The sequence below is a fragment of the Magnolia sinica genome, chromosome 3 (assembly GCF_029962835.1).
Source record: "Magnolia sinica isolate HGM2019 chromosome 3, MsV1, whole genome shotgun sequence".
NCBI lineage: Eukaryota > Viridiplantae > Streptophyta > Magnoliopsida > Magnoliales > Magnoliaceae > Magnolia > Magnolia sinica.
In genome coordinates, this window is record NC_080575.1 from 5,483,152 (window position 1) to 5,495,263 (window position 12,112).

Sequence of the window (12,112 nt, forward strand, 5' to 3'; positions counted from 1 at the left end):
TAGGTCATACAGGCCCCGATGAAGTGAAAAAAACAAAGATAATCTTGATCCAAAACTTTTATGGCCTCCACAAAGCTTTTAATGGTTGAAGTTCATTGAACATACGTTTCCTATAATGTGGTCCACTTGAGATTGGGATGACTCATTCTTGGTCTGATACCATAAAACATATATAAAAATAGATTGACAGCAGGGATGAAACATATAAACCATTGTGGGGCCCACATATCAGACGGGGATTAGCCAATCCGTTTCCCACACAGGGTACTGATAGGCCACCGTGATGTATGTACTTTTTCCACACCGTCCATTCATTTTTATTTTTTTTTCATATTATTTTAGAATATATACCAAACAAGTGCAAAGATCCAAGTCTCAAATGGGCCACTCGATGGTTATTAAATTTCTACAGTTGAAAATTTCTTAGAGAGCACATAAGTTTTAGATCAAGATGATATTTGTTTTTGTACTTCATCCAAGTGTATATGACCCTATCAAGGGGTTGATGGAAAATAAATGACTCGGTTGGCCCTAGAAAGGTTTCAACGTTGAGGGTCCTTAGCACTGTTTCTTCCTATAGTGTGGTCCACTCAAGACATTTATATGCCTTATTTTTGGTTTAATACTGTATGATGATATGAAAAAAAAAAAAAAAAGGATGAACGGTGTGGATAAGATTCATACATCAAGGTTGCCCCTCAGTGGCCCTCGGAGCCTCCGCCTGTGCCGAGCTGGGAACAGGCGTGGGTAGTACCTAATTCGACCCACAAAACTCTGTACACGTGCCAGGGTGACTTACGTGATGTGCGGACCGTATTACATTACGTCCATCTCTTTATCTAATGTGGGGGCGGCATCCATTTCACAATCATATCCATATGAACGGTGACTATTTAAATGACGTGGAAAACGGAAAAGCTAACCGTAGTAGTAGAATGTGCATTGGTATAAACTGTAGAAAATTAATGAATGGGATTGTCTCAAGAATTTATATGGTGCGTACTGAGTACTGCTCGTACCAATAACTAGAGGTCATGGTATCGGCTGTGGGACCCACCTTTTTAATCCACTCCGTTGGTCCACTTTGACTGATCATTTTTTTATTACGGTACCCAAAAAAGAGGCAGATCCAAGTTTTGACTGGACCATACCAAATGAGATAGGATTGAACGCTTACAGTTGAAAACCTCTTGGAGCCACAGAAGTTTTGTATCAATCTGATATTTATTTTTACCCTTCATCCAGGTCTATGTGACCTAATGAACAGGTTAGATAGCAAATAAACCTAACCGTGGACTATATGAAGGTTTCAACTGTGGGCGTCATTGTCTCTACTGCTTCCAACGGTGTGGTTCACTCAAGCCTTCGATGTGACTCCTTTTTTGAGCTATCCACTAAAATGATACGTCATATTAGATGGACGGCGTTGATAAAATAAAAGGATCACAGCGGGCCCTACAGAACCCTACCTGAGCCAGCATTATATGTAGTCATGATCAATCGATATCAAATAACTAATTACCTTTTCCAATACCACCCATTCCAAATATTTAAATTCCCAATAATCCTGCATTAAAGAAATAGAGATATTATAAACCCTTTAAAATAAGCATGATGTGAATGCATGAATCATTACGAATTGGGAACATTGTCTTGGAACATTTAAAAATGGTTGGCCAAAATGTATGTACCTCTTTTTTTTCTTCTTCTTCCGTTGCACCATGCTGTCTGTTGCTTTTCTTTTTCTTTGGCTATAGTGGTTGTTTGGTTCTCTTCTTTTTTGTTGTGCTGCTTTCAAGTCCTCTCTTTTCCCTGCTCTCTTCTTTCCACTCCAAACAATCTGCACGCATTGGTGTTTGTGAGAAAGTTGTAAAAAGATTTCTTTTTTTAATACTCGGATAGCGTGTGACACTAGATGCACTTGAGACGTTTGTGCTTTTTCCTTATGGTGGGCCCACCTTAATGTTTATGTTCATGCCATCCATCAGTTTTTTCAGTTCATTTTAGGGCATGGCAAAAAAAAAAAAAAAAAAAAGAGCAGATCCAAATTTCAAGCGGACCACATCATAAGAAAAAGTGGTCATTGAATGTCCACCATTAAAAACTTTCTAGGGCCACTGTAATTTTTATTTGTCATCCAACCTGTAAATAAGGACAAAGATTGGAGGTGGGCATTTAATTCCTACTATATAGTGCACTTAATATGGAATTTGCTTCCTTTTGGGCCCACTCACCACTAGACCTGTTTGATGAACTGCCTAGATCTTGCACACTTCTGTCATGTTAGCACGGGTGGAGCACACATAAGAGAGTTCCTTTGTGGGAAATGATCTTTAAAATGAAGCGTAAACAAGGGTCTGATACCAATTTCAACATAATATAAATGAAGCGACAAAATATAAATTAAGCATACCAAATTCATAGGTATAAGCATAAAATAAGACTAGCAAAGTTAAATAAAAAACACTGCGTATCTCTTTTAGACTCAACGGGCAAATTTGGTAGTTCCACGTTGGGACCCTTGGATCGACGTGAAAGCGGGCTCCAAAGGAGCTATTGCTCAGAGAGCACGGCTAGAAGTGTTTACCTCTTTTACCAAATGGGTTGTTCTTCTAAAGAAATTTAAACTAAATTTGCAAGCCAGAACATGCAGACGGAATATCAACAGCCAATAAAAGACCAAATGCAATCAAAATAAGGATAAGAGCACAGAAGTAATCAAGAGTCTCAAATTGCAAACCTATAAACTAGTTTGCGTAGCGTCTACTACTTTCTTGGCGAAGTCCTCACTTTCCAAATTCAACAAACCTACCTATACAAAAAGCAAGGGATGTAAACAAACTTCTAGATCCTAAAAATGAATCATATCTAAATCTAAGGTGTACAACAAAATAAGAAAACAGTAATAATTAAATATCCACAAAATAAGATACAAATATCCTCAAGCTAGAAAATATCATCCAAACATCTCATCACCATCAAATCATCATTCCACCTCCACATCCGTCTAGTGGTCATCACAATATTTCCTAAATCAAATTTGTAAGTAAAACCTGAAAGTCAAATGCTATAATTTGTTTGCTTGAATCTATAGAAGTAGTCCAAGCATATACTTATTTCAAGTGGCCATTTGGATGCCTATAACTTTCCAAGTTGCAAACAAGTTCCACCTGAAAGTGAGCTCATGCTATATTGTAACGGACAGTGAAATTTCTTATCCAAACACCTGTAGACCCTTTACAACTAATAAAACTTAGAAGCATCCAAATGACCCCTAAAACTAATCATGGAGAAAACACAAGTTCTTAGTGCGTTGGGTTGAAATGCTGCAATGCACGTTACAACTTACAAGTAGGGCCAGCAATTTTGGCAGTTAAGGCAATCCAAACTACTGTTTTCCTTAATGGTCAACAAAAACCCATTTGGCAGTTAAGGCAATCCAAAGAAGGAAAAAGAGACTCAGTGCACCATAGGCTGTCTACCATAAAGCTCCAAGAAGTAACTTCACAGAACATGGATCCACAGAATATAACAAATAAAATATCAAGAGAACTGATACTCAGTTTTTAGATGGCAACAAGCTGAATTTGATGGTCTAAGTAGCTAATAGAGAAAAAGAAGAACACAGGATCTGCCAAAAGCCAAATATATGGGAGTAAGATGACAGCCCAGGTTAATTTATCAGCTACAGAAAAATCAGAATCAGCAAAAAAAAAAAAAAAAAAAAACTTGTATTGTCAGGAAGGAAATTTAACTCGTACATGAATTTAACTCATACATGAACTTTGATTTGTTTTTGGATTTGAATTTGAAATGAGATTATTGAACTCCCATCTTGATGGTATATCAGAACATCATCTGTAGCAAAGTGAAAAAACTTGCTTATGTCAGGAAGGAAACTAAATGAACTTTTCTACTCTTTGGTTGGTTGGTGATGATGACGTAAGTGGGAAAAACTTTTCTACTTATGTCAGGAAGGAAACTAAATAGAAACCAACATCATCAGTAACTTAGGGCCTGTTTGGCCAGTTGCATTGGAAAGGATTAGGTGGGATGGGATTCAAAAAACATAATTATTACCCATGGCAGGAATTGTTCCCTGTTACCATGGGATAAGCTTAATTCCATGCTTTGTTTGTAATACGGTGGTACATTGAATGGATATACCCAGCATCATTTGAAACTATTGAGAATAACACACACGTTATATCTAAACCGTTCATTTGTTTTGTAACCTCATTTTATGGCGTGGGCCTAAAAATGAGGCAGATCCAAAACTTATGTGGCCCCAAAGAAGTTTTCAACGGTAAGTATTCAATCCCCGTTGCTTTCTATGGTGGGGTCCACTTGAGCTTTAGATCTACCTGATTTTTTGGCCCATGCTCTAAAATGATCTCGAAAAATGGGTGGACAGTGTGGATATAGCCCACACATCATGGTGGGACCTACACAACTTGCAACATTGAGTGAAATTGGCACGGACCCAGTGTGATTCCATCTAATCTACTTCCAAACTTTTCCATTCTTCCCAAACATGGAGTGGAATTGGCACAGGACCAGATGCAATTCCATCCCACCTAATCATTTCCAATGCAACTGGCCAAACAGGCCCTTAAGTTTTAGTAACAAGCATTGGTGTCAAGTTTTCTGTGACGAACTTAAGTGAGCCAAGATCATTTGTGTGGGATCATTTGTGTGGGTTCCAAAAATGGTAAAATGAACAGTAACTTACAGTAATGCAGACAATCACATACACCAAAAACTAAACAATGAAAGAAAATCAACATTTGATGGTCTAAGTAACTAATAGAGAAAAAGAAGAACACCGGATCTGCCAAAAGCCAAATATATGGGAGTAAGATGACAGCCCAGGTTAATTTATCAGCTACAGAAAAATCAGAATCAGCAAAAAAAAAAAAAAAAAAAAAAAAAAAAGGAAGCTAAAATGATCTTGTAACAGACTGAAAGGAACTATAATATATTGTTTATTCGCTACTATTTAATACTATGCAACAGACTGACTTTCAACTCCAACCACAATTTTATACTGAGGCTAAAATTCCTGTTTGTGACAAACAAGTTCCTCTGTTTTGCACCTTGTTGGTTCATGCGAACCCAAGAAAAACACGAAAAAAGAAGCAAAATCAGCCTGGTGAAGGAGCCAGCAGCGGGCAGCAAGGGCAGGGGCCAGATATAATTGCATCTCAAGATGTAGCAAAATATAACAAATTAAGCATCCTTTACAGTTTCAATTAAGAAACTCTGATAAAAAAATGATGTGAACTCTGTATTGCAGATAAAGCTGAACTTTGTGATGATGCTATTGTAAACTTTCTTTCTACATGCAGAACTTTCTTCTGCCTTGAAGAAAGCAAGCAATATCCCTTACCAGACTGGCCTATGAAAACTCAATAGCTTGAACAGAACAAGGACAATAACATGTTGCTTTTCACTCTATACAGACAATGCATCAAATGCAGGCAAATCACTCTTACGGATATGCAGGTAATTCCATATCAATGCTACTGATATGTGACCACCATCATCTAGACAGTAGCAAGTAGGAAGGGATGCAAACAATGTAACAAGGAGATTACATTTCATCTTATCATCTTGATTTCTGGAAACCATGACCAAGGAATCAGTTGTTATTGTTGGTGAATGCTTGAGACTTGTAGTTCTCTTGCACACACTATCAAGAGCAAGTGAATGTCAGAAAGATGTTATGAATGTACCATTTAATGGTCAATCACCACCGTTTCCTGTACTATGACCCATTTGGGATTTGGAACCGCTTCATTTTTTGGATCATGTCCTAAAATGAGCTTTCAATACACGGCGTGGATGTAGTCAAATAATCACTGTGGCCCCACAGTCAGGGTCCCAACCACATAGCCCAATAAAATCTGGAGCGGACTAGGTGCCACTGCAGCCTCACCCAAGAGAGTGCAGCCCTTACCATGTGGCCCACCATGATGTATATATTCTACATCTACTCTGTCCATCTGTTTTACTGCTACAGGCATGTGAGATTGACAGTGTAATACGAACATTCTAGAAGTAATTACCAGATGAAATACAGAAGAAAAACAAGAAATAAACAAATTAAAATGGCAAAGCCATATGGAGTCAATAAACAACTACAATCAGCACAAGACCTTAACCTTTGACAATATGAAAAAAAAATGCAGCAAAAAATCAGCCCAAAACAAGATGAGAAATCAGCAATTGATATGTGAAATAAATGAGCTGAAAAAAAAAAAAAAAAAAGACAGGGAATCGACAATGCAGATCCCTAAAAATAGATTCGACAACGCAAATCCCTAATTAGGGATTTGTATTCGACCAAGCATATTCCTAATCAAGTATTCTAAATTGCAGAAAGCAACAACAAGAAGAGAAAAGCCTTACATCATACCTGAGAATCAGAGATTCACGAGCAGCAGAAGACCGAACTGCAGCAGAGGGCCGAGGAGATAGAGAGAGAGGAATAGGGTTTTGAGAGAGAGATAGATAGGGAGAGTGAGAGTGAGAGGAGAGCGAGCGGAGAGGGAGAGGGAGAGGGAGAGGGAGATCGCGCGAGAGGGAGAGGGAGAGGCAGAGAGAGGGAGGGAGAGGGAGAGGGAGAGGCAGAGAGAGGGAGGGAGAGGGAGAGGGAGAAGGAGAGCGCGCGAGAGGGAGAGAGAGAGGCAGAGGCAGAGAGAGGGAGGGAGAGGAAGAGGGAGAGCACGCGAGAGTGAGAGGGGTAGAAAGGGAGAAGGAGAGCGCGGGAGAGGGAGAGGGAGAGGGAGAGGGATGGAGAACGAGAGGGAGTGGGGAGGGAGAGGCAGAGAGAGTGAGAGTCGGCGCGGATATGAGAAAAGGTTTTTTTTTTTTTTTTTTCAGGGACCTCGCCCGGTAAAACTGGAAACGGATTGGCTACTCCCCCTTGGTCCGTGCTCTGTGGGCCCCACCATGATTTAGGTGTTTTATCCATGCCGTTCTTCCATTTTTAAAGCTCATTTTACCGTCTAAATACAAAATTGAGAGGAATATAAATCTCAGGTGGACCACACCACAGGAAAACAACAGCGATTGGATAGCCACCATTAAAATCCTCCTAAGGCCCACTGTACTGTTTATTTGATATCCAATCTGTTTTTTAGTTCATACATACCTAGATGAAGGGAAAAAACAAAGATCATCTTGATCTAAAACTTTTATAGGCCCCAAAATGTTTTTAATGGTTGAAATTCATTCAACACTGTTTCATCTAATGTGGTCCATTTAAGATGGGATATAGCTCATTTTTTACGCCATACACTAAAATGTTTAATAAAAATATATGGATGGAATGGATGAAACACATACATCATGTTGAGGCCCACAGAGCACCGACCACCAGCCGTGGCAGGGGAGCAGCCAATCCGTTCCCGGTAAAACTGGCCGCCAACCCCATCCGTCGGGTAAGCCCTGTTCTGTTTTGTTGTAGTAGTCCAAGTAGATGGACTCAACACGAATCTTACAGTACATGATTGCATTCGGGTCCAAAAAGGTGACACCTATACCGGACTCGATTTCTTTATGGGTCAGAAATTTGGACCCGGATCCATGGCAAGGCCCATAGGATACCAGCGGGTCCACGTACCCATTTACAGCCCTTACCAGAGCATCGTGATCCTACCGTGTATGGCCGATTGGCGGTGAAAACTGAAAAGGTTGATATACAGTTCCATGGTTTCTCACTGCGTATGGAGCTAATAAAAGTGCCTACGTGGACAGTATACATGGGTTTTCACTTGGTCATCTGAGGCTTACGGTTCAGCAATCCATACCATTGGTTACTTGTGTCCCAACTTTACATCAAGAATGATCCTTGATGGTAAGATTTTAATGTGTATCCTATAGATAGATGGTTATAGGAAAGACAATGGTCCACATTCAGCAGAAAAATGTCCTAATATTGTTTATGTAGGTCTTCCAGTATGAATGCTCCATCTACTGTCCGAATCAACAGATCAACGGTCTGGATTTGCGAACAGTTGGACCTGCTTATTTGCAGCAGTACAATAAGGACAATGGCAGATTGATCCAAGTCACATTTAAATGATCCATACCGTCTATTTGATGGGCCTCAACGTGATAGAGGATACCCAAGAAAAAGAACCTCTCAAAATAGAATAATTCAAAGCTTTGATCATTGATTATTTTACTTTCAATGTGGAGAGTCTCTTCCGCGGTAGATGGGACTCGTCTGAGTCAACTCAAACTCGGTCATATACAGTCCAGTTTCACACAAAAAGTCACCCTGACTCGGGAGAGTTGGCCCAGTTCACCCCAACTCGGGCGAGTCACAACTCAACTCTACTCAGGACGAGTGGGCCCATGCCCCAAGTCTTAGAGTCCATGGTTCTAAGTTCCAACCCAGGGTCTTGGGGCTGACCAAAGACTTTTAACAATTAAAAACATGGACCCGGACTTGACTCGATGTGGCGATGGAGTAAGGCCAATGAATGGTGGTTATGACTTTGCCTTGTTTTTGAAGGCCCATATCTGCAGTTATTCAAATGGTTGCATGGTTTGTCAGATGGGCCTTGTATCAGGGATTAAGGATGGGCTTCAATGGGCCTAGCGTAAGTTTAGTCCAACACATTAAGGCTCGTTTGGGAGGTTATAAATAAGCGTAAATGAGAAATGAAATTAGAGGTAAATGAAATGAGAGTAAAAGCATTTGAAATCTTAATCTTCTTTTTGGATACAAATAAATGGGAGGAATTCGAATGTAATCGAATTGTTTAATATAGTCATGGGAACATATATGATATTCCTTTAATATCTCAAATTACTATACATATGTAATATTTAATAGAATGATTGTAATAAATCCATTAAAATAAATATGTAAACTAAAATAAGAAAATTTATAGTATTGGATAATCCATAAGCTAAGGACTACAAATAAGTATCTTAAAAAAAAAAGGTGTACACAACTCGAGTTAGCTCGTTAGCTCGCTCGAATCGACTCGGAAAAGCTCGACTCAACTCGGATCGAAACCGTGTTCGAGCCGAGTTGAGCCAGTTTTAATGAGTTCGAAACATTTCGAGTCGAGTCTGAACTGGACCTAGCTCGACTCAACTTGACTCGGTATTGAGCTCGACTCAACTCGGTTAGGCTCGGATCGATTTTTGAGTCGAGTATATATAGGTTTTTTCAAAAAAAAAACTCTTACCTATTAGCCCAATCCTAACCTTAGCGGCTAGCGTCCAAATCATAATTCGTTCACCCAAATCCAAACCAACTGTTTGATGAAAATGACACAATCAAGTGTCGGCTAGTGGTAAGGAAGGTATGTATGTGAAACAAATACCCATTTTTTCTGATTTTCATGTTACCTGCGAGGTGTTTGATGAAATACTTGTAAAAACCGCTACCGCTGTTTTACAAACAATGAGAATTTAAGATGCAATCCATGTGTTTGTGAAAATGTCGCAGAGGCGAAATCGGCTCAATTTTGGCTCAAAATTGGCTCGAATTGGCCCGAGCTACTTACTGAACCAAGCGGGCCAGTCAGGCTCAAGGACCAAGTCGAGCCGAGTTTTAGCTGGGGTCGGCAAGTGGCCGAGTGAAGTCGAGTTGTGCCAAGCTCGACTCAAATCAACTCGTGTACACCTCTAATTGCCAATATTTTTTAATCATCCATTTAAATAATAAATCTCTAAATGGTTTGAATTATTCTATTAGTATTGTTTAGTACGGTAGCAAATAATAGAATTGTTTTAGAGTATCATTAACATGTAATGTGTATGGTATAGATGTGTACAGCGCCACCTCCTCTCTCACAAGGAATTAATTTACATGCCTATTTACTCTTATTTTATTTCATCTGCATACCTCAAATATCATTTATCTTTATTTGTTGCAAAAAATATTGATTTTAATAAAATATATTTCAATAATAAAATAATATATAAAATATAAAAAGTTGTTTTGAAAAGCACTTTTTTGTGGGTTTTTGAGAATAGTCCCACATGGAAAAGAAAAGAGAAATATCTGTGGTTTATATGAAGGATGTGGAGTATTATAATATTTACCTACCTAGTCCGTAGACCATGGACCTTGTGTGTTCCAGTGTGTAGCAGCACTGGAACACCCGCGCGCGCACTCGGGCTCAGGCACGGGATCGGGCTTGGGCTCGGTCTCGGGTTCCGTGCGAGGGCGTGGGCATGTGAGGCAGTGTGGCTGTAGAGGCGTTAGTGGCGCACTTCGCACGTCCGCAGCGAGTCGCGGTGCGACTAAGTGGCTATGGCGGGTGTCTGGTTAGCAGAGAGACTAAAGGACTGGGAGAGAAATCTCTCAGTATAAATAGAGGGACTGAAAAAAAACTGTTGCAGCAGAAACTGTAACAGCTGAGCCATTAGTGCAGGGTCCAGCTGTAACTGCTGCATGGCTAGCCCAAGAGCTAGAAAACGGCTAGCCGTTGTCTCACAACAGTCAGTATGCAGCAGCTTAATGGCCCATGTACAACAGTCAGAAAATGACCATAAAATGGCTAGTTCTAATAGCCAGAAATGATTTAATGGAATTTAAGTCTCTGGACCATAACCTCCTAGCCGCCATAGCCTATAAAAGGAGGACTTGAATGGGTTTCCAAACCATCTCAACTCACTCCAGCAAACCCATACTAACTGAGACAGCCAGCCCTTCTTCACTCATATATTCTATTTTTTCTAACAACATAGCAAGGCTTAAACCTTAGCTTGAAGAACAGACCAGCGGTGTGGTCTAGGACGGTTCAACTGAACCAGTGGCTGAAGATTTGAATTGATTAGTGCAGAAGTCGAAACTATTTTTTCTCTTCTTTTCTTCTTCTTTTGGGATTTTTCTTTTATACTGTAATACTGCTAGAAAGTGTGTAATTGAGTTCCATTTAGTGGACCTTCGTATTTGCTGAACGCAGACCCATGCCAGGCTCGTCGTACCGTAGAAGCTATTTACCTGTAACCTATCAACATACTCAATTCACTTGAGTAGGGGCAAATAATGCTTTAAGGACAACGTTTCAGACGTGCTTCAGTCTATCCTGATTTCTGATTATTTTGTACTTTTCGGTTTCCATATTATACAGAAATACATTAATCTGTATAATTTTCAACATTATTTACTCTCAAGTTTAAATTTTCTTTTTTCGTTTTCCTTTTTTTCTTTTTAAAGATGTGAAAGTCTGCCTTGATAATATGGATGAGCCAAAATCAGGCTCAGCTGAGTCACAACTCGACTGCTGACGAAACCAGTCGCTCCAGTTTTCTGAGTCTTGAAACCATGAGTACACCCTCGCAGTTGACGGCCAACATTAGACATCATCATTGTCAGTTTCCTTAGCCTTGGAATTGATGGTGTGGATCCTAGATCAGTGAGATTTATGCTATTGCCACTTATCCATGGATTGCATGGTATATGAACGGCCTGGATCATCTCATCGTGGGGCAGAAACGGACACCTTTAGTATTCCTTTGAAAACCCTCGCTCATTTGCATATTCATGGATTTTATTTATTTATTTATCATTAGTGGACGCGGATTGCCTAGTGGCCCTGCGTCGGTGCTCCATGGGGCCCATCATGATCTACTTGTTTCATCCGAGCCTCCCTCCATTTTTTCAGATTATTTTATGGTGTGAGCATAAAAATGAGGTAGATCCAAATCTCAACTGGACCACATCACAAGAAACAGTGTTGATTAAACGTCCAGCATTAAAAACTTCTTAGAGTGTCACAAAAGTTTTGGATGTATGACATAATCAACAGGTTGGATGTCAAATAAACATTACATCAATCCCTCTCCAATCATGGGGCCCAATATTAACGGATCAGATCATGAAAATCACACCAATTGGACGATCATGATTGGCGGCTATCAAATCCATGGTTAAGGAAAAATGTTACACCGTTTAAATTCAAAATTTGAAATTAGACGGTTAATGTAAACCGATTGGTGTGATATTCAGCCCATGATCCATCCACAACGGGACCTGTAATATGGACGGTCCAGATCAGATTTCAACTATGCCCCATGTGGTAGATAAGCTTGATAAATTTTAACCTGTTTGCCACAAATGCACTGCAAATGAATAGCA

At 39.8% G+C, this 12,112-nt stretch overlaps 1 long non-coding RNA gene across 1 annotated transcript; it reads right to left on the reverse strand.

The window, feature by feature from the left end:
• Positions 1-1,520: 1,520 nt before the first annotated feature.
• Positions 1,521-6,759, reverse strand: LOC131239368 (uncharacterized). The gene is made up of 4 exons (XR_009168145.1): positions 6,412-6,759; positions 2,741-2,812; positions 1,692-2,357; positions 1,521-1,567 (listed from the first exon to the last, which is right to left on the reverse strand). It is a non-coding gene; the product is annotated as an uncharacterized LOC131239368 (long non-coding RNA).
• Positions 6,760-12,112: the final 5,353 nt, after the last annotated feature.